This window comes from Podarcis tiliguerta, assembly GCF_965153285.1.
Source record: "Podarcis tiliguerta genome assembly, chromosome: 6".
NCBI lineage: Eukaryota > Metazoa > Chordata > Lepidosauria > Squamata > Lacertidae > Podarcis > Podarcis tiliguerta.
Window position 1 is genome coordinate 80,972,191 of NC_139539.1, and position 21,850 is coordinate 80,994,040.

General features: G+C 43.3%; 2 long non-coding RNA genes across 2 annotated transcripts; one reads left to right on the top strand and one right to left on the bottom strand.

The window, feature by feature from the left end:
* Positions 1–95: 95 nt before the first annotated feature.
* LOC310679769 lies at positions 96–21,844 on the bottom strand. Its single transcript, XR_014512515.1, has 3 exons — positions 21,639–21,844; positions 20,441–20,537; positions 96–186 (listed from the first exon to the last, which is right to left on the bottom strand). It is a non-coding gene; the product is annotated as an uncharacterized lncRNA (long non-coding RNA).
* On the top strand, positions 1,958–7,291 carry LOC310679772. The gene is made up of 2 exons (XR_014512520.1): positions 1,958–3,492; positions 7,208–7,291. It is a non-coding gene; the product is annotated as an uncharacterized lncRNA (long non-coding RNA).
* Positions 21,845–21,850: the final 6 nt, after the last annotated feature.

The window sequence follows — 21,850 nt, forward strand, 5'->3', positions numbered from 1 at the left end:
TCCAAAAGTTCAACGTGCTTTGTAGTGGAGGCAATCAAGCATGGGGAGGAGATATCTGCTTGGTGGCAGTGACAAGGAGGAGGGTATAGTGTTGTTGTTGTTTTTGTTGCTGCTGCTGCTGCTGCCTTCCTTTCCCCTTATGGTTCAAGCTGCAGCCTTTGCTGTCACACCATGCCATCCCTTTTTCTGTTGAAACATACTGAATAATTATGGCTGGCCATTTGAAATGATAGCAGAGGAGCTTCCCAACAGGTGAGGCATTGTAGCAAACCAGACGTCATACTATTTTCACACAAGGGGCATGTTATCTATCCGTTGTTTTCCTGCGTGCATTGCAGGGGGAAAAATGTGTTCATGATTGAGCTGCAAAGCAGCTCTGAGTTGGTTTTGTCTTTGCCTTTGTAACACAACCACCTGCAGACATACCACAGGATCATACGCCCACTAGGAGTTGAATTAGTTTCTCCATGAGAGTTGTCACAGCTGGAACCAAACTGAAGAGAAAGAAAGCCTCTGCCTGACGCAGAAAGAAAAACTTCCTAAATAAATAACAGTAGGATTTAGGTGCTACCTCAAGGGACAGATGCGAAGGAACAAATAAGTCAACATTCTGTTTTAGATGCTTGGTAATAGGTCACTTCCCTGCTGCTCAGCTTATTGTAAACACTTCACATATCAGATGATGTATTCCCTCCGTGATTCTCTTGGAGCTGGTTTGATCCTCTTTGAGTCACTAAGCAATAGCACATCTGTAGCAGGCAAAGGCCTCCCCAAAGCAATTGCTCTTACTGCAGCATGAAGCTGATATGACTTTGCTAAACTCAAAAAGCCTTTTTGAGATTAGAATTAAGGTGGGTGCTGTCTACACACACATAACCAAATAAGACTTGCTGTGGTAGGAAAGATTCAAACAAGCTGAAACAAATTTTGAATTTTTGGACAGACTGGTTTGATGAGCTTAAGCCACTTGTATTATTTCATATTTTAGCAGCATCAAGGAGGCTCTCCCATCTTTGATAGTTTTATGGGGTTTATTTTAATTAATTTATGTTTTCTTCTTCTTCTTCTTGCTTCATTCTCAAATGACTTCGCTTGCCTTCCTCTTGTGGTCAATATATGCATTCCCACTGCTGAGGCAATGAGGAGGCAATATGTGTATATGTATGTAATGACTAGATTAGAATGATGATATGGTTTTATTTGTAGATGTGTTTTTTTGTTCTTTTTTTCTTTTGTGTTCTTTTTTCTTTTCTTTTTCTTGTTTGTACTGTTTTATTTGGAATTCAATGTTTGTAATTTTGCATTGGGGAAAAAATCAGTTAAAACAGATTACAATCTCAGGATTGAAACTTGTTCATGTCTTATCCACATATAGGGCAACTGGGTGTTGACTGGGGCGGGTGGCTTTGATGCCATGTTTTTAGGTCCACGCCTGGTGTCAGCTACACTTCCTGTGTGGATTCCACTATGCATTGTCCACACTTGCCTATAAGGAAACTTCAGTCTGTGATCTCCTGCTCCTGTGCTGGATAGTCAAAGGATGGGGGACACCTAAAGTGATTGGTGTCCCAATCATGTGGGATCGACACATGAGCAGAAGCTCACACCACATTTCCCCCCTTACATACAGCTGTGCACAATCTGCATTTGTTCTAGGTAAAGGTAAAGGGCCCCCTGACCATTAGGTCCAGTCGTGGCCGGCTCTGGGGTTGCAGCGCTCATCTCGCTTTATTGGCCGAGGGAGCCAGCATACAGCTTCCGGGTCACCTGGCCAGCATGACTAAGCCACTTCTGGTGAACCAGAGCAGCGCACGGAAACACTGTTTACCTTCCAGCCAGAGCGGTACCTATTTATCTACTTTCACTTTGATGTGCTTTCGAACTGCTAGGTTGGCAGGAGCAGGGACCGAGCAAAGGGAGCTCACCCTGTCGCGGGGATTCAAACCACTGGCCTTCTGATCGGCAAGTCCTAGGCTCTGTTGTTTAACCCACAGTGCCACCCGCGGAAATGGTAAAAAAGAAAGATAAAGGACCCCTGAATGGTTAAGTTCAGTCAAAGGTGACTTTGGGGTTGCGGCACTCATCTCACTTTTAGGCTGAGGGAGCTGGTGTTTGTCCACAGCTTTCCAGGTCATGTGGCCAGCATGACTGAACCACTTCTGGCACAACAGAACGAATACTGTGACGGAAACCAGAGTGCAGTGGTACCTATTTATCTACTTGTACTGGCATGCTTTCGAACTGCTAGGTTGGCAGGAGCTGGGATAGAGCAACGGAAGCTCAACCTGTCATGGGGATTTGAACTGCCAACCTTCTGATCGGCAAGCCCAGGTGGCTCAGTGGCTTAGACCACAGTGCCACCCACGCCCCTTTTACATGTAGAACAGTACAGCACAGGGTGCATCAGTTCAAAGAGGAATAAAACTAAAATCAAGGTCCTTTGGCCCTAACCAGTATGGACAATGGTTAGAGAAGATGGGAGTTGTAGTCCAGCAGTATCTAAACAGCACTACATTGTCTATCTTTGCTACAGGCTAATGGCACAGAGTGCTGGCCTAGGACTGTGGAGATCTGGGCTCAAATCCTGACTCAGACATAAAACTTTCTGGGTCGTCACAGTCTCTCAGCCTAACCTACTGCACAAGGTTTCTGTAAAACAACCATGTATTCTGCCCTGAGCTTCTTGGAAGGAGGCAAGAGAGAAATTCAACAAACACCAATTTGCTGTCATTGCTTCCTCAAACTATCCTGTGAATTATTGCATGAAGCAGCTGCTATGAATATGCTGACAGAAATATAATTTTGCAGTTTTCTGGGGAAAGAGAAACAACTGCAAAAAGTAACTTCTGGTGTACGTAATTGGCATGTCCACAGTAAACGAAGGTTTTAAAATATACTAGCATCACAATGCAATATGATCTGGGACTTTGTTTTGATCCCAGTGGTTTCATTTAGCTTGAATGCATGCAGAATTTGAAAATAAACTCTCCCTCTCTTGTCAGTGGCATTCTAAGGACTTTGACATTTAGTCAAGGTGACCACAAGTAGCTAACTTTCTCTCTCTCTCTCTTCATTTAACAAAATCGATAATGCAAATCGCAATGTCTTAGAAATACCAGGGCGAGGGTCAGCTTTATAGAAAATTCACTTTAACTTGCATCATTGCATCTTATTACAGAGAGAGGGTAGGGAGAAGTCACTGGTTTAATTAATGCCTATGCTATGTGGTGCTGAAGGGACAGCTTATACAGGCAGCCTGCCAGTGGGGGCTTTTATTTTGCTTCGTTAATAAAGGGGAACAAATGGTCTAATTTGAAGCTTGCCTACTTGTCTTTTGCTAGGTGCCAAGCTGTCAATGCGAACACATGCAAGCATGGAAAGGGATTTTGACGCTCAGCAGCTACCTCATGCTTCGGTGGTCATAACTGATAACTTGGTTGTAGTGCAGAACAAGTCCAGTTATTTTACATATAACATACATCAAAGCCCAGGGTAAGTGTGGGGTTTTTTTTTGGGGGGGGGGTGTTCTTCCTTCCTTCTCCTCTTGTTCTCTCCTCCAGCCTGGATATAAGATTCAGAAATTAATTCAGAAAAGCAACAATGCGAGGAAGCGGAGCAGAAAAAAAGCCCACCTGAGTCTTTGGGATGGGTGATGCATTTAAATGTGCATAAACACATTCCTGCAGGGCAAATGGAGCCCCTCTGAGATCAACCCCTGCAAAACTCTGAGCTGATGCCTCCCCAAGGAGAAATGAAAGCAGTGGGGATTTTCAGGAAGAGGTATCAGTGGACAGGAAGGCATAGAGGATGAATAGTTTATTGGCCCAGGAACAGACACCAACCGTAGGAAACATTTTAATAAAAATCCAGAGGAGCCTCTAAGACCTTCTGCCATAATTGAAACAGCAGGCCTAAGAAACTGCCCAGGTCAGGTAGCCCTCAAAACTACCAGGTCCTTATCACTAAAGGAGTATCAACCAATTTCAAGCTCTGCCATTACAGGGGAGAGAAGGAAAGGAGGATAGGGAGTCTCACCACTGCATCACCTCTTCCCCATGTTCCTGCCATTTCAACAGTTTTAGAACCATGAGACCTTTAGTGTTCTGGGGCAGCCCTTGTGACTCACAGAATTGTAAGGAAATTCTAAACTGCCATGTGAGTCTGTCAGAAGAACAGAATCATCTTTCATGAGAGAAATTGGAGGCTAGGTTTTTGGCCCAGCGCAACACCCAAGATCACCATTGCCATAGAATCAGTGAGAAGGAGGGGGGAAATGGCTTGATGAAAGCCATACTGGGCTTAGTGGGGGGTGGTTGGTTGTTTATTATTATTAGTAGTAGTAGTTGTAGTGGTAGTATACCACCGTATACCCACAGGTCTCAGGGCAGTTAAAACATAAAATCACAATATAAAAACACAAAATGCATTATAATAAATAAATAAAATGGAAAACAAAAACAACCAAGTAACCTCTCCCGCCTCCAACACCTTTTAAAATGACACTAGGTGTCAGTCAGCCAAAGACCTGGTTAAAGAGGAACACCTTTGCCAGGTGCCTAATGTCAGGAGCTCGTCCTACACTCGAGTAGGACCCTGGTAGAGACACATACACGACTGGCATGTTCTCTCCCTCCTGGTCATTTGTTCAGGAGCTTCAAAAGCTTTCTTCTGCCCGAACATCACAGTGACTGATGCCAACAGACACCGGCACACTTAGGGATCTGCAGAGTCTGCACAGTTTGATTGACAGTCCTCAGCAACTCAGCATTTTGGCTAATCTACTTTATTTACCTATAAACACACACGGAGCACTGCAACATGGCTCCCTCTCTCTCTAGCATCAGACAGCAAAGAGAAAAAGGACAATAGACCCACTTCACGGAACACAGTAACACAAACATCCTGCCTCCGTCACTTCCCACTCTGTGGAGTCAAAACATATACCGTCATGTGATAGACAACAATCCCATGACTGCAGTCATGGAGCAGGAATTCTAACACCTAAACATGTATAATGAAGGCTTCAGCTGAACCCCCCTAAAAGGAGCTGGTAGCAACCTGACTTCCTGAATTATGATCAGAAGTGCTTCCTTAGCCAAACCTACAAGCTTCACACTTTAAGCCATTAGGTTATATAACTAAACTAAATGATAGCATTCATTTTCATGTCCCCTTCATACTGGGGGAATCTCAACCCCCCTTCCCCATTTTTCAGATGATATATATCCATAGGGAAGTGTGTTATATGGATTTTGTGTTAAGTCATTTTCTATTCCGCCATCAATCCTCAAAATTATAGTCACACTGACTTTGCCTCAACTGTGTATTCCCCGATGTTCCCTTCATCTGATGCATTTTAAAAGAATAAAGTCTTGTTCATTTTGTGTGAGAGAGGGAGAGGTGGGACAAAAAGGAAAACAACTTCATGTGAACAGTGTTGTTCTACTTGACCTTCAGTTTCCAATAATAGTTCGTAATACAAAGTATTTCCTCAGAACAGCTGTTGTGGATATGCTTCTGTGCCTCCCCGGGTTTAATGGCTTTTTAATAGGTAGAATTGTTTGAAGCATTCTGCCGTTGAAAAATATTTCTCACTTCTTAAATAAAGGAGAGTGTCTTATTGACTGTTAAAGAATTACACTATTTTTATGCATTGGAGCTGTTCTCACCTAATTCCTTTCCCACTTCTTCAGCTAAGTAGATTTACAGGCAGCAATCCTATGCAGACTTCCTTGGAGTAAGTCTGATTCCATTTTTACCTCATTGGGATCAGGCTGTTAGGGCACATTCACACAGAACGTGTTGATTAATGGATGGCAGGAAAATCAAGTGTGGGAATTTGCATGTGTGAATGAGAAACATCACTTTGAATCAGTTCAAGAGTTCTGTACTTGTCAGATTATTGGTGGTGCAACAAGCATTGAGGGCCCTCCTCAACCGTTATACTACTGAGGAAATTTTTGTGACCGGCTTTTGGACTTCCTCAATGTTCTAGAACAGCTGTGTCTGTATTCTTTATTAAACTTATTAGTTGCTTGTCACCTGAAGGTCTCCTAGTGACTTACGGCAATATACTGTGGTACCTGGGGTTAAGTACTTAATTCGTTCTGGAGGTCTGTTCTTAACCTGAAACTGTTCTTAACCTGAAGCACCACTTTAGCTAATGGGGCCTCCTGCTGCCACCGTGCTGCCGGAGCACGATTTCTGTTCTCATCCTGAACCAAAATTCTTAACCTGAGGTACTATTTCTGGGTTAGCGGAGTCTGTAACCTGAAGCGTATGTAACCCGAGGTACCACTGTACAGTAAAACCCTGTTATATTAATAATGCTTAGGCTTTCCTTCCATGTAAATTATTTCTCAAAGAGCTAACAAATAAAAAATTAGTGAGACTTAACACCATGTTGCTGTCTGTAACCTGAAGCATATGTAACCCGAGGTACCACTGTACAGTACATAATAGGTAAAGGTAAAGGACCCCTGGATGGTTAAGTCCAGTCAAAGGCGACTAGGAGTTGTGGTGCTCATCTCGCTTTCAGGCCAAGGGAGCCGGCGTTTGTCCACAGACAGCTTTCCAGGTCATGTGGCCAGCAGGAATAAACCACTTCTGGTGCAACAGAACACCATGACAGAAACCAGAGTGCACAGAAACACTGTTTACCTTCCTGCTGCAGCGGTTCCTATTCATCTACTTCCGCTGGCATGCTTTCGAACTTCTAGGTTGGCAGGAGCTGGGACAGAGCAACGGGAGCTCACTCCGTCACGGGGATTCAAACTGCCGATCTTCTGATTAGCAAGCGCAAGAGGCTCAGTGGTTTAGACCACAGCACCACCCATGATATGTACCTTTAGTACATAATACCATGGGGGGGGGGAAGAAGGGAAACCATATAATACATTAATATTTCATATAAGCTAACATCCTGGGGGGGGACACACACATACTAGCCATATAAATGCTAGTGAGCAACATTAACAAAAACTCAACCCCCCATGAAAAAAATCACTCACATTCCCCCCCCCCAATTTAACCTGCCCATCCCATCCCGAAGTCTGGTGTCAAGGCCAGCTCTTACAAATCAGTGGAAGGTGGATTGGCAAAGATTGACTCAATCCCTCTTCCGCTCCCTTGGATCAAAATGCCTTCTGTCCACAGAGGGGATTCGTCTCAATAATTTTATGCATTATTACTGCTTGTGTATTTTTAGAAACCGCCCTGGGAGCACAATGGCATGATGGATGTTCTACAGATTGGAGGAATAAACAGACAAATCTGCTTTATATTTTGGAAATTTGTTGTTGTTAAGGTATCATTACTAAATATTGCATGAAAGTTCCTGAGATAAAGGAGCAGGTTTTCATCTACATTTGGATAAAATTGGGTGCCATTTTGCATCAATATGGTGGACTAAATCTTCCAGAGCCGCATTTTTTTGTTTCTTAGAATTCCCAAGCAAAGATGAGTATGAGGCTGTTAATAAAGAAATAACAGGAGATGAAAAACATTTCATCCAACAATTTGAGACATACCAGACAAAAGAGAATCAGTTTCCTTCCAACTGAACAGTTTCTGGAGGTGGAATAGAAGCAACGCAACAACTGACATATCCCAGGAGCAGGACAAACATTTTATAAAGGCACAAAACACAAAGTTGAGTCTCACATCATCATTGTCAAGATGACTGGAAAATTAGTAGTCTGAACCAAACCAAAATGCTAATTTTCATCTGCTTTAGAAAGATTAATTTTTGTGTGAGAGAAAGCTATGGAAGAATGCTTTGCTTAAACACATTCACCCATTTTTCCCTACCGAAAACTAAACAAATATCAAAAATCCATAGCTGTGCTTTCAAATAGATTCTATAATAAAGTTGAATCAATACTACACATGGCTAGGAAATATAACCAAATAACAATGACAAACATGCAATTTCTAATCCTATTTAAACACACTTTGAATTACTAATCTGGTACAAGTTATAGTATGTAATAGACATTTTAGCAAGGGAAAGGTGAATTTTTTCTCCTTAAGTGATGGACATTTTACTCCTGTATCCCTAATATTCAAGGGAAGACTTTGCCAAGATACAGTAAAACCCTGTTATATTAATAATGCTTAGGCTTTCCTTCCATGTATATTCTTTCTCAAAGAGCTAACAAATAAAAAATTTGTGAGACTTAACACCATGTTGCTGTGTATCCCCATCTTTAAGAGGAGTTCTCCAATTTTACAGGAGTCTTGTAAACTGTTCAGGCCTCTTTGGAGGGAAGGGATTGCAGGATGAAGGATAAAGGATAAGGGTAATCAATTCCTCCCCCCACCCTCGAGGGCTGTGTGATCATTTTGTAGCTACATAGCCAATGGATTTGAGGAGAGTACCCCTAGAACCAGGCAAAGGGCCTTCTCGGTAGTGGCGCCCTCCCATCAGATGTCAATGACATAAACAACTATTTGACTTTTAGAAGACATCTGAAGGCAGCCCTGTTTGGGGAAATTTTTAATGTGTGGTTTTTATTCTGTTTTTAATCTGTTGGCAGCCACCCAGAGTGGCTGGGGAAAACCAGCCGGATCGGTGGGGTATAAATAAATTTATTATTATCATTATTATTATTATTATTATTATTATCAGCTGGTGATGTGTTTTCCCCCATTTATGGGTGGGGTGAATTTGTCACACTCCTCCTCTCCTAGAAAAAAAGTACAGGCAATATTTTCCTATGGGAGAATGTTATGGCCTGAGGGCAATATTTCTTAATGGGGAAAGGTGGTGATAGACTATGTAAATCTGTTCTGCCCTGCATTCTCCATTCTTAATCAGCAACAACCCTCTCGTCCTTTTTCAGTGTGGGCCTACAAGCTAGTCTTCTGCTTTCCAGGGGCTGAGTAGATATATTTTTGGGAGACTCTAATTTGCTCTGGGTTTTCTGTTTTTCACCTACTCCACACTGTTGAGTAATGTTGTCTGTTGGAGTGATGTTCCTTCAGTTTGGGTAATTGGTATGTAGTCTGGACAGGTGAGAAGATTTCAGAAAGGATGGCAGTGATGGGTTGTGGGCATATTTAGTCACTGTTGTCAGGCATGGCCTGTGGGTACTGGGGACCTTTTGACCTGATGGGCACATTGGAGTGAACTTTGGTCAACAAGGCAATATGAATAAATGAGTAAATTAAGATACTTTGGAGTATGCAGAATATATATATTTATAAATTAAGGAACAACAGAAAGAGGAGGAAGGAAGTCGAGTTTTGAAATGTTAAAATGATTGTAAAATTAATGAAACATATAAAATTGAAAATCGTAAATGATAAAAAAGGAATGTCCTCCGGGGCATTTTGGTCCTCCAGGAAAAAAGCCACAAGTGGGGTGCCACAGGGTTATGGCCTGGGCACATTGCTGTTCAATGGCTTTACAAATGACTTGGATGAAGGAGCTGAGGGGATGCTCATCAAATTTTCAGATGACACCAAACTGGGAGGGATATCTGTTGCTGCAGAAGACAGAATCAGAATTCGAAATGACATTAACAGATTAGAGAACTGAGCACAAGCTAACAAAATGAATATCAATAGAGACAAATGTAAGGTTTTGCATTTAGGCAGAAAGAACCAGATTCACAAATATAGGAGGGGGGGGGCACCTGGCTTACTAGCAGTAGAAGTGAAAAGGATCTAAGTGCCTTGGTGGGCCACAAGCTTAACATGAGTCAACAGTGTGATGCAGCAGCAAAAAAAAAAAAAAAAGCTAATGCTATTCTAGACTGCATCAACAAAAGTATCATGTCCAGATGAAGGGAAATAATTGTGCCACTCGATTCTGCCTTGGTCAGGCCACACCTGGAATACTGTGTCCAATTCTGGGCACCACAATTTAAGAAGGATGTTGTCAAGCTGGAACATGTGCAGAAGAGGGTGACCAAGATGATCAAGGGTCTGGAAACTAAGCCTTATGATGAACACTTGAAGGATCTGGGTATGTGTGCTGGTCCCGTGGGTTACCCAAGAGGCGGGGTCCAAGTCCGGTCCATGGTCAAAGGTGCAACATGGAGGCAGTCCATAGTAGCTGACACTGGGTGCAGGGCAGGGAGTCGGGTGAAGTCAGGAACAGACATGCAAGCAGGGAGCCAGGGCGTGTCAGTAGCTCAGGCAGGAAAGCAGGACAGGGTTCAGGCAGGAACTAGCAACCAACAATGTTCCTCCAGCAATTTGGGACCGGGGCTGGCCGGCTTTTATCGGCCCGAGGCATAGGGCAGCCCCGATTCTCTGGTGACTCGCCTCTCCTGGCCTGGAGGCGAGCACTCCTCCTGCGGGAACTTAGTTCCCTCCGCCTCTCTGCCCTGAGCCTCTGCAGCTCAGGAGAGACTGGAGGGTTACCGGACCCAGAGGCAACCTCAGCTTCCTCTGATAGGGCTGAGAGTGGAGCACCTGCAGGCAATGGGTCCTCCATCACCTCAGAAGCCAGAGCAGACTCAGCTGGTGCCTGCACCTGAGGATCCAGCACAGGTGAGGACCCTTCAGGCTCATGCCCCAGCCCCGGCTCAGTTGGTTCTGGAGGTGGGGAATCCTGTGCAGGCTGGGATCCCTCAGGTTCAGCATCCGAGTCCGAATCCCAGGCCATCACAGTATGTTCAGCCTGGAAATGAGAATTCTGAGAGTAGATCTGATAGCCATCTTCAAATATCTTAAGGGCTGTCACATGGAAGAGGGAGGATGCTTGTTTTCTCCTGCTCTGGAGGGTAGGACTCGAAACAAGAAAGGAGATTCCAACTCAACATTTGTAAAATAAAACTTTCTAACAGTAAGAGCTGTTTGTCAGTCGAGCAGACTCCCACGAGAGGTGGTGGGCTCTCCATCCTCAGAGGTTTTTAAGCAGTGGTTGGCTGGCCATCTGTCAGGGATGCTTTCACTGAGATTCCTCCATTGCAGGGGGTGGGACTAGATGACCGTTGGGGTTCCTTCCAGCTGTACGATTCTAGGAATCTGGTGCATCTAACCTAACTTATTTCAAAGGGTTGTTATGGGGATTAAATGAGGAGCGGGAAAAGAACCATGTATGCCATCTTGAATTCCTTGGACAGAAGGTTGGGCAAAAAAAAAAAAAAAAAAAAAAGTAATAAAAGAGCTTGATAGAAGAGGTACCTTAGCTGCAAGTTTCCTGGCAGCAGCATCACTGCAGCTTACCGGAAGAGGGGTAAGGTGGGTGGGGACAGGCAGCACTGTGCAGGTGAATGCTGACAGGAATGACCTGCTTTTCTCTTTTTTATATATATTTCATTTATGATTTTCAGTTTTATACAAACCATGCATCAAAAAGAAACTGCAGTCTCTGTTGAACCTCATTCCTTTTTTAAATGATTTTCAATTTTATACATTTCAGTAATTTTACAATCATCTTAACATTTCAAAACTTGACTTCCTTCTCCCTCTTTCTGCAATTCCTTAAATTTGTTTTTTATATTTTCTGCATATCCAAATTAACTTTATTTGCTCATTTATACAGCTACTTTAAATACTCTTATAAAGCTGCAGGTTATTACAATAATCCTGCTAATCTTCTTATCTGTTTACAGTTTATTTCTAAATATTCAATAAACCATTTGCATACATGAATAAATTTTTATACAATTTAGGTAGTTCTGTCCCTATAATTCCTTAAAGAAAACCTTCTGGGTTTAAAAAATAAAATAAAAGTTATTTTGTACATCCTTTTCAATTCATTATATATCATTTCCCAGTAAGCTTTAACCTTACTGCAAGACCACATATGATAAAAAGAACCTTCTTTCTCTTTACACTTCCAACACTTATTTGATTTTGATTTATACATTTTTGCCATTTACTCAGTATTACGAACCATTGATATAACATTTTCATATAATTTTCTTTCGTGCTGTAAGTTTTATATCCATATTCCACAATTGTTCCCAGGCTCCCATATCTACATTATAACCAGTATCTATTGCCTAATGTATCTTTGAGGAATTTACTTGCTAATCCTTGGTCTCCCATTTCAGTAATATCTTATACATTTTAGACAGCACTTTTACATTACATTCCAACAGATCTCTCTCCAGTTGTGATATTTGTTCCCCAAACCCTCGTATCAGATCTTTCTTAAATACTTGGTCCAAATGATGATATGGTATCCATGTTGTAAAACAGCATGATAATTCCTTAAATTCTTTTAATTGATACTTCCTCTTTCATTTTAATAAGAAATATCTAAAAAGTTTGTTATCTTGATTTTTTATTTTTCCGGTAAGATTTGCCATTTCTGCATATTCCATAAGTTTTTGTATCCATTCTTCTTTTGCTGGGGCTTCTTCCTCTTCTTTCCATTAACATGACAAAAGACTAGCATATTTGTAATACAACCTTTATTAGAATAGAAGAAAAAATATTTAATTGGGGAAGGAGGAACGGGGCCTTGGTGGGGGAGCTCAGCTTGAGCTGCTGGCCTCACTGTTGCTGCTGCCTGGAATAAAAAAGAACAGAAAAGATTCTTAAAATTTTCATTTATTATGACTGCAAGGATCTCCAAGTGGCCCACATTATTCTCCCTTCCTCATCCAATCCCTACACTCTTCTTAAATCAGGGAGTTGCCTCCCCCCCCCACCCCCCAGCCAGCCAGATTCTCTCTGGCCTCCCTGTTTTTCATGAACAAAGATCAACACTCACCACTGGTGGAAGCACTGGGGGCATCCATCGCCTGGTCCTTCGGTCTCACATAGATGGTTCTCACTTTAATTCTCCTTCCTTCCACGATTACACTTTCTTCCCTTATACAGTCCAGGGGATGGATCTTGATGGAGCAGCAACAGTAGGCCAGCAGCTCTCGAATCCTGCAGAGACCGGAACATCTAGGGAAGAAAAAAAAAGAAGATCACGAAATGGATTCTAGTTATTTCCTCGATACTCTCTATCTCTGCACTGCAAGCCATTTCCCACAAAGCATCTGCAGGGGCCCTGAGGACAATCTTTAAAAATAATTCTAACCATGACCTGGTTCCCTATGTTTCCAAATCTTAAGGAATAGCAAAAGAAACAGACTGTGAAAAGAATAAGAGATCCTACTTAAAAGCGTGATGAAGAAATCTTAATTTTTTTTCAGCAAACACAATTCACCCAAACCAATTTGTTTCTCACTCAATAACCTCAAATAGTTGCTCTACCCAAAGTTCTCAGCCAAGTCACTCAGCAGGGGAACGTGTCACAATGGAGGACATGACACGGTTACTTTAGCTACCTTGCTTAACAATGGACATTGTTCCCCTTAATATTTATTTCTCAAATATATCTTTCAGTGGGTTAAGTGATTTTATTCAATTTATTTAGAAAAGATCTAGAGCTGGCTTCATCCAGCACGGTGCATTTCTGGACAGGACAAGAAACACCTTGCAAACACACACACACTTTTCAACATGGAGGGGTCACCAAGGGACAACACTTCTGGCCTAGACGACAGCTGCTATTTCTCACTTAAGAGTTAAAAATAACCCCTCTCAACACCCTGTAGTAATCTGTCCAGTATTATGATGGACAGGAGCAGGGCTTCACCCTTAGACCTCCTCATCCCCATTTCTTTCAGTTTCTGCCCAGTGTGTTCTGCCAATAAACAGTTTTCCTTAGGCTGCAAGGAAGTGAAATGCTATGAGTTTGTGGGTGCCAGACTCCGCTGTGCCATAAGTTTCTGGGTGCCAGGCACTGAAGCCCTGGACACTGAACATCTGGGGAGTTGATCTAAGCCTTGTTTAAAGGAAGCCCAAGCTCTACATTTGATTATTGGCTATGAAAAACTGGTTGAAACCATTGTATTTCATTCACAAAAGAAAATCTGACATGTGATTATGATAAAGGTTTATAGACAATGGGTGACACATTTATTGATCCTTCTTGTAGGTTATTATTTGTCTACTTTAATGTTTTATTTATGTATAGTAATCAGTAAGGAGTCGAGGTGGGAAGCAGTTTTGAATATGAACTGGTGAATGACTGTCATGAATCCAGATCCATTTCATAGAATCATAAAATATTAGAGTTGTTAGGAACCCATGGGTCATCTAGTCTAACAGACTCCCACAAGAAGTAGTGGACTCTCCTTCCTTGGAGGTTTTTAAACAGAAGCTGGATGACCATCTGCCATGGATGCTTTCGCTGAGATTCCTGCATTGCAGAGGGTCGGACTAGATCTCATACTATATATAACTTACTATATATATCTTACTATATATAAATTAAGCATTGGACATATAATAACTTATGGAAAGGATCAATAAATGTGTCACCCATTGTCTATAAACCTTTATCATAATCACGTCAGCTTTTCTTTTGTGAATGAAATGCAATGGTTTCAACCAGTTTTTAATAGCCAGTAATCAAATGTAGAGCTTGGGGTATATGTAAACAAGGCACAGATCAACTCCCCAGATGTTCAGTGTCCAGGGGTTCAATGCCTGGCACCCTGAAACACATGGCATAGGAGAGTCTGTCACCCACAAACTCATAACATTTCACTTCCTTAAGGGGGAAAATTCATATTGCTAAGCAAGGTCGCCAAAGTAATGGTGTCATGTCTACTATTGTGACACATCCCCCTGCTGAGTGACTTGGCTGAGAAATTTGGGAAGAGCAACTATTTGACAACAGTTGCTCAGAAGAAAAGAGGTTTTTCAGAAAATGCAATTGACACAATGAAGATTTCTTCATCCCGCTTATAAATAGGATCTCTTATTCTTTCCATTATTTCTTTTGCTATCCATTAAGATTTAGAAATATAGGTAATCAGGTCATGGTTAGATTAATTTTAAAAAATTGTCCTCGGAGCCACCTTAGATGCTTTGGGGAAAATATCTAGAACCCATTCCCTGATTATCTTCCCTCTTCTTCCCTAGATTTCGAAGTCTCCAAAGACTCTGTGTGCTGCTGGTCTCCTGCTGCCGAATTTGGAAAATCCATCCCCTGGTCTGTGAACAGTGGGAGGAGGTTGATGTAATCAAAACGGGAAGCTGGAGGTGGTAAAAATAAGACAAATATATGTAAGACCATGACCATGGGTCATGTGGCCATCATGACTATGCCACTTCTGGCAAACCAGAGCAGCTCACGGAAACACCGTTTACTACACTGGAGTAGTTCCTATTTATCTACTTGCACTTTGAAGTGCTTTCAAACTGCTAGGTTGGCAGGAGCAGGGACCGAGGAACGGGAGCTCACCCCATCACGGGGATTCGAACCGCCGACCTTCCAATCGGCAAGCCCTAGGCTCTGTGGTTTAGACCACATCGCCCTTTCCAGCCTCGGGAGGAGTGCAGGGAGCATTCATGCAACACATCCATGCACTACAGCCAATACACTAACATGTCACGCCACACTGTTGGGAAAGCTCTGCTCTAACCACTATACAACACTGGTTCTCTTGATCCAAAGAAAGAAACATAAGAATAGCATTCTCTCCATTGTTGTTAGGTGGATCAATTGAACCAAGTGGTAGCAAGGAAAATAGAACATGTTGCAAACACCCCCACACCCCACACCCACCCCACACTCCTGCAAACAAAGGATGGAGGGGAAAGAGTGCATTTGTTGCCGGGGGGTGGGGTGGGGATCAGCTTTGTTGAGTGACCTAGCAAAGTCTCTCTGTTTCTGAGTGCAGAGCTGAGTGGATATGATTTCTGCACTGCACACACTTCCGCAAGGCACTCTCCTGCAAATGGGATGCTGCTGCAGCTCAGAAGATGCCCTTATCTCGAAAAGCCAAAAGTGTCGAATACAACAAGGCAGAGGAAGAAGAGGAACAACTTCAGAACGATGTGGCTAAGTGTCAGAGGCAGCCACAATAAAAGGAGGGGGGGATGGAGAGGCAAGGCAGTTGTGATGGAGACTGAAAAGGAACATTGGCAAATCCGACTTTCTCTTTCACAGGTAGGAGAATGGCTTTGAAAAAAGCCGAATTTGTGCAGTTCCCATTGTGCTTCTGTGGGCGGGAAGGGGGGCAGGCCAGGTGGACAGAATCCAAAGATGAACAAGCTGCCTGCACACTGTGTAACTGTCCTTTGTGAAGACTTCCAAGAAACTGTCTTAAAAGGAGGAATGAGCACAGGAAGGAATACTGATGAGGGACCCTGGCCTAATAAAGACTGGAAGCAGACACTGTAGACTGCAACCTACAGATTGCTTACGTAAGGGTAGCATTACCGAGTTCAACAGGATTACTCTGGAGAAAGTGGCTTGACGATAAAGATATCTCTCCACGGAAACTGAGGCATTCAGAGGTTTCTCCCCCTGCCACACTCCACTGTTTTAAACAAACACTTCAGAGTACAATTCCACAAGAAACAATTTGATAAGATTAATGGAGTCTGCTTTATTGAGCCTATGGATGGACAAGCTTTTGAGAATTCATTCAGGGCTTAGCACATGGGCTCCAATGGTGCCAACGTGTATGCCCTTAAAAATGAGAAAGGAGAAAACAATGGTTAGGGTGCAGCTCAGTATATAAAGTTTCAGACAGTAAAATGTTTGCAAACCAGAACCCCTCTCCCCATGCTACTTAAGATAAGCCCTAATCTTTGGCCCTCCAGATGTTTTGGACTACAATTCCCATCATCCCTGACCACTGGTCTTGTTAGCTAGGGATCATGGGAATTGTAGGCCAAAACATCTGGAGGGCCGCAGGTTGGAGATGTCTGCCCTAAGCCAACATGCGACGAGTGCAGGTGGGGGGTTCTGGTCCCTTGTTGCTCTTGTCACCATTTATGAAGCAAGTGATGCTAGCCTTGGAAGGAGCCGCAGTCTCCCTCTGAGTGAGGCATTCTGGGTAAGATAGCTGAGAGAGCCGCCCCCGTGCCCTGGTGTGGTTTGTCTTAGCAATGAAAATGCTACAGATTTAGAAAGAAAGCTTAACACCTCTAAGTTAGCCAGTGACTTTCAACTCCCTACCTCCCTTAAATTTAAACTAGTGGTTGTGGAAACCCACAGTGCCACAGGCACTCTCACAACTGTGTTCTCCAGAGCACGTTGTTCTGAGGAAGCACTCCCTTGACTGTTGCTAGAGTGAGGCCTGGAGAAAGGTGTGGTGGTCCTGGTGGTGGCAGCAGAAGCAGCACACTCATGGAAAAAAGGAGCAGTGCAACTGGAAAACAATTTCCTGCATCTGAGAAAAATCGGCTTGGACCTGTCTCATTGTTCCATTCACAGTAGCACATGTTAGAAAGAAAGAGAAAGCCCTGATATTCACATCCCTGTAGTAAGCTCGGCTGGACCGGTCTTGTTCAGGCTGTGAGGGCTCCAAAATCCTCTTTGCTATGGTGGCAAGCCCATGCAAACAAGTATCATTTGTGATGATTCAGTTGCCCAATTTACGCACGTTCAATATGTGCACAATCGCTCATACGGCATCGCGCTGAACCCAGAATTGACCCCAAAATGTCACAAATACATCACAAAATGGGCGGAACAGGGTATTTGAATGTTTTCTCAATGGCTCTTACAGTACCTCAGAACATAGGTAAAGGGACCCCTGACCATTAGGTCCAGTCATGACCGACTCTGGGGTTGCGGCGCTCATCTCGCTTTATTGGCCGAGGGAGCCAGCATACAGCTTCCAGGCCATGTGGCCAGCATGACTAAGCCACTTCTAGCGAAACAGAGCAGCACATGGAAACGCTGTTTACCTTCCCGCTGGAGCGGTACCTATTTATCTACTTGTACTTTGACATGCTTTCGAACTGCTAAGTTGGCAGGGACCAAGCAATGGGAGCTCACCCCGTCGCAGGGATTCAAACCGCCGACCTTCTGATCGGCAAGTCCTAGGCTCTGTGGTGTAACCCACAGCACCACCTCAGAACATAACCCCGTGTAAATTGGGGGTGGGAGTGGTTGCCTGTTCTTTGTGTTGAGAATATTTGAGTATTTTCTCCTGTTGAAACCGCTTTCATTTGATAGAAGACTTATTAAACTCACTGCAACCTTTCAGAATATAATAGGGGCAAAGCAGTACTGCCCACAGTAAGATTAATCACTGACAGCTAGGGAAATGGGGAACATATTTCCTCATCTGCAACCTCTGCCCTGGCAGCAGACCTGGTTTCAGCGTCAAAGGGGAATGTCGGGTATGGCTTTGTCCCGCTTTGCCATTCTAGTGAAAACGTGGCCTTTCCTTACTTCCCATCTGCGACAGACACTCTCTGCAGGGTAGTTTATTAATTATCCCTAAATAGAAATAGAAATCAGCAGGTGTGTGAGTTTCTAGAAATGGCACTTTAATTGAATTGCCGAGCTATACTTGCACTGGACCATCAGTCGCTACACATGCATGCTCAAAATAAAAACACAAATAAATGTCCTCATACCCCACCCTGCCTTCTTTTAGATTGCTTTTATCCTCACAGGTCCTTTTGCATTTCTTTTTTTTAAAAGACTTACTGTAAAATGGGATTTTAATGCGTGTTTGTCACTCAAGTGGATGATGGCAGTTCTAGTAAAGGTAAAGGACCCATGGATGGTTAAGTCCAGTCAAAGGTGACTATGGGGTTGGGGCTCATCTCGCATTCAGGCCGAGGGAGCCGGCGTTTGTCCACAGACAGCTTTCCAGGTCATGTGGCCAACTTCTGGTGCAACGGGACACCGTGATGGAAACCAGAGCGCATGGAAATGCCGTTTGCCTTCCTGTCGCAGCAGTACCTATTTATCTACTTGCACTGGCATGCTTTCCAACTGCTAGGTTGGCAGGAGCTGGGACAGAGCAATGGGAGCTCACCCCAACATGGGGATTCGAACTGCTGACCTTCTGAATGGCAAGCCCAAGAGGCTCAGTGGTTTAGATCACAGTGCCACTTGTGTTTCTATATGAGCTCTACTTCTAGCCCCATGAGGCAATGGTTATTTTGGAATCCCAAAAATTCAGAAGTCCAACTTGATGCTGGGTAATGCATTTGGGGAGGATTCTAAAATGGCTGTCTCCTCAAAAGGATGAGAGTCGAGTGGTTCCCACAGAGAAGTATCATCACTTGCTTGGGTAAGGATGTGGGAGGGGGGAGGGGTGACGGGGGAAAGAAAACAGAGCAAAGGGAAGTAGGGTAAGAGTAACTGGCGGGGAAGGGAGGAGAAGCTAGCAAGGAGGAAGGAAAGCATCAGACAGGGATCAGGGGAAAAGGAGAAGTAAACAATTTATTAGTGTGTCTTAGGGTGATATTGAGAGAGGAGGGTAGCCATTTTCTGAATGGTCTTATCCCCATATGGTATAGATTTTAATGCTTTAATTTCCAACATACCCCAAGTCGTGAGTTACATTTAGGTGCATAATCAAGAGACAGAAGAATGGAAGCTGCTCTTCACAAACACTGAAATGAATCTACAGTTTTCTTCAAAACACTAATGCCCCATGTTCACATGGTGGCAGCAGCAATGAAAGGGAATGAGGGAATATGTATCCAGCAACTGTACAAAGACAACCATCTTCCACCCAACGAAAGAAATTCATAATTTTCACTGGGGGAAAGACAAGGAAACCCCAACCTAGTGCAAACCTGGTTGGGAGGGGAGGAATGGTTTCCAGCCCTAGTCCACCAGTGACCCAAATAGCTCAGTGAAGGCCAACTTAAGGGTGGGTGGGAAGCTCATGGGGCAAAATGCTCCTGAACTCCAGTCTGGGAAGCTTCTACTCCCTCCCACTCCCATGGGGAACCATGGAGATCATGACATGTGCAAAAACTCTTGCCCACCATTGCTCCTCACCAGCCATGGACAAAGGGGTTCCAGGACCTAATTTGGCCTAGAATGCAGCTTCTTTGGAGGGTTAAGGTTACCAGATTTTTTTTCAATGAATCCGGGGACACTTTTCAACTTCCTACTAAAGAAGATGGATTTTGTCAGGGGACTGATTTGTGAATCTGGGGTCAGTCCCCGGGAAACAGGGACATCTGGTAACCTTAGGTTAAGTGTGATTATGTTACAGTAGAAGAGACTGCATGTGCCATCAGAACCTTGTGTGTCATTTCATGCAAGACTTCTGTAAAAAAAAAAACAGCATGGAAAGCTTATTGCCGAAGAGAGAAGCTGCTGTTTGTTTTTAAAGGTGGCTTTCCTCATATCTTTGGTGGTATGAACTCCTGCTGTGGAAAAGCATCCATGCAAACTCTTTTACATACTCATAGGTCATCTATGAATCTCTGCTGGCATCATGTTCGTTGCCAGCTTTCTCAGGAAGTTGTTCCTATGAAAGGCTTTACTTCTGGGGATCAGGAAACTTTTAATTTCTTTCCCAATGTAAGCATTTTTAATGTGTGGGGTTTTTTTTGGGGGGGGGGAATCATTGTGGAGCAGAAAAAGTAGATTGTTTAGCAGTCTAGGCTAACCTACATTTCTTTCTCCGTGATTTCTATAACTCTTTACCAGACAGCCATCAATTTTTCATTCAAATTATTTCAGATATTTGTGACTAACCTACATTTGTGCAGTTCTGGCAGCTCTGGATTAAACTTGTCTCTGGAGAAGATATGTATATCAAATGTGCAACATAATTCTCATGCAAACGTCTTATCTGAAAATGAATGGTCAGGAAAGAAATATATGTTTTTTTCAAAGATTATCACAAAATTGTTCTATTGCATTATTTTAAAAATGTGCCGTGGAACCAGGGGGTGAGGTGGGGAAGAAAAACTGGGATTTGCTCTATCAAATTCATTAGCAACATGATCATAGCTTGTGCTCTCCACCCACTCGTTTTAAAATAGCACAATGTTGAATTGCACCCCTTTAATACAAACATTTCAACATAAATTAACATGAATGTTATACTTCAGCAGATGAACACACACGGTCATTTCCTGTATAGAATATGCATTTCCAGAATAAAATGCGCAATTGAAAATAGGATTTATATGTGGTTCAGTGGCAGTACAGGGAGCAAAGGAAAATGTCTGTAAAAAGTGTGATTTGCCCACAGGAATCCATATAATCCAGGACACTGAGTGCTAAGTGGTCCCTCCTTGATGCTTGAGTAAAGAGAATGCGAGAGGATGGCAAGCTTGCACTGAAAACCTCATGAAGGACATCTTGAGAGGGGTGTTTTTAGCTCCACTCACCCTTTGCTTTGGAAGCCTTATAAGAATCTGTTGAAGGAGACATACAATGGGGAACATCAAGGGAGGGGTGTTTCTAGGACTAAAGAGAAATTCCCTTGTTATTTTCGCTGTTGGGTGCTGCATGCTTTTTAAGTACAGTGGTACCTTGGGTTACAGACGCTTCAGATTACAGATGCTTCAGGTTACAGACGCTTCAGGTTACAGACTCCGCTATCCCAGAAATAATACCTCAGGTTAAGAACTTTGCTTCAGGATGAGTACAGAAATCGGGCGGCGGCGGTGCGGCGACAGCAGGAGGCCCCATTAGCTAAAGCGATACCTCAGGTTAAGAACAGTTTCAGGTTAAGAACGGACCTCCAGAACTAATTAAGTTCTTAACCCAAGGTACCATTGTAATCTTGTTATATTTATAGTATTGGAATGTACCATATTTTTCCGTGTATAACACGCTTTCGTGTATAAGATGCCCCCCCCCTATTTTGGGGGACTCAAATTTAAGAAAATATAGTTGTTGAGCTTTGGGGGGGGGGGGGGCTGGAATGCAGAAAATCACTAACCCGGATGACAAACGCTCAGAATCGCTCATGTCGCAAAAGCCAACTGCCGTCTGTCTACTTGCCAACAGCAGCCGGAATTTGAACACCCAACTGCCGCTGCGGCACCCAATCCGTGGCAGCCTTTGCAGCAGCAACCAATCACCCATCAAATTGCCACTGACAAGCTGCAGCTCGGACCTGCAACCAATCACCCGTCCCCACAATGCACTGCC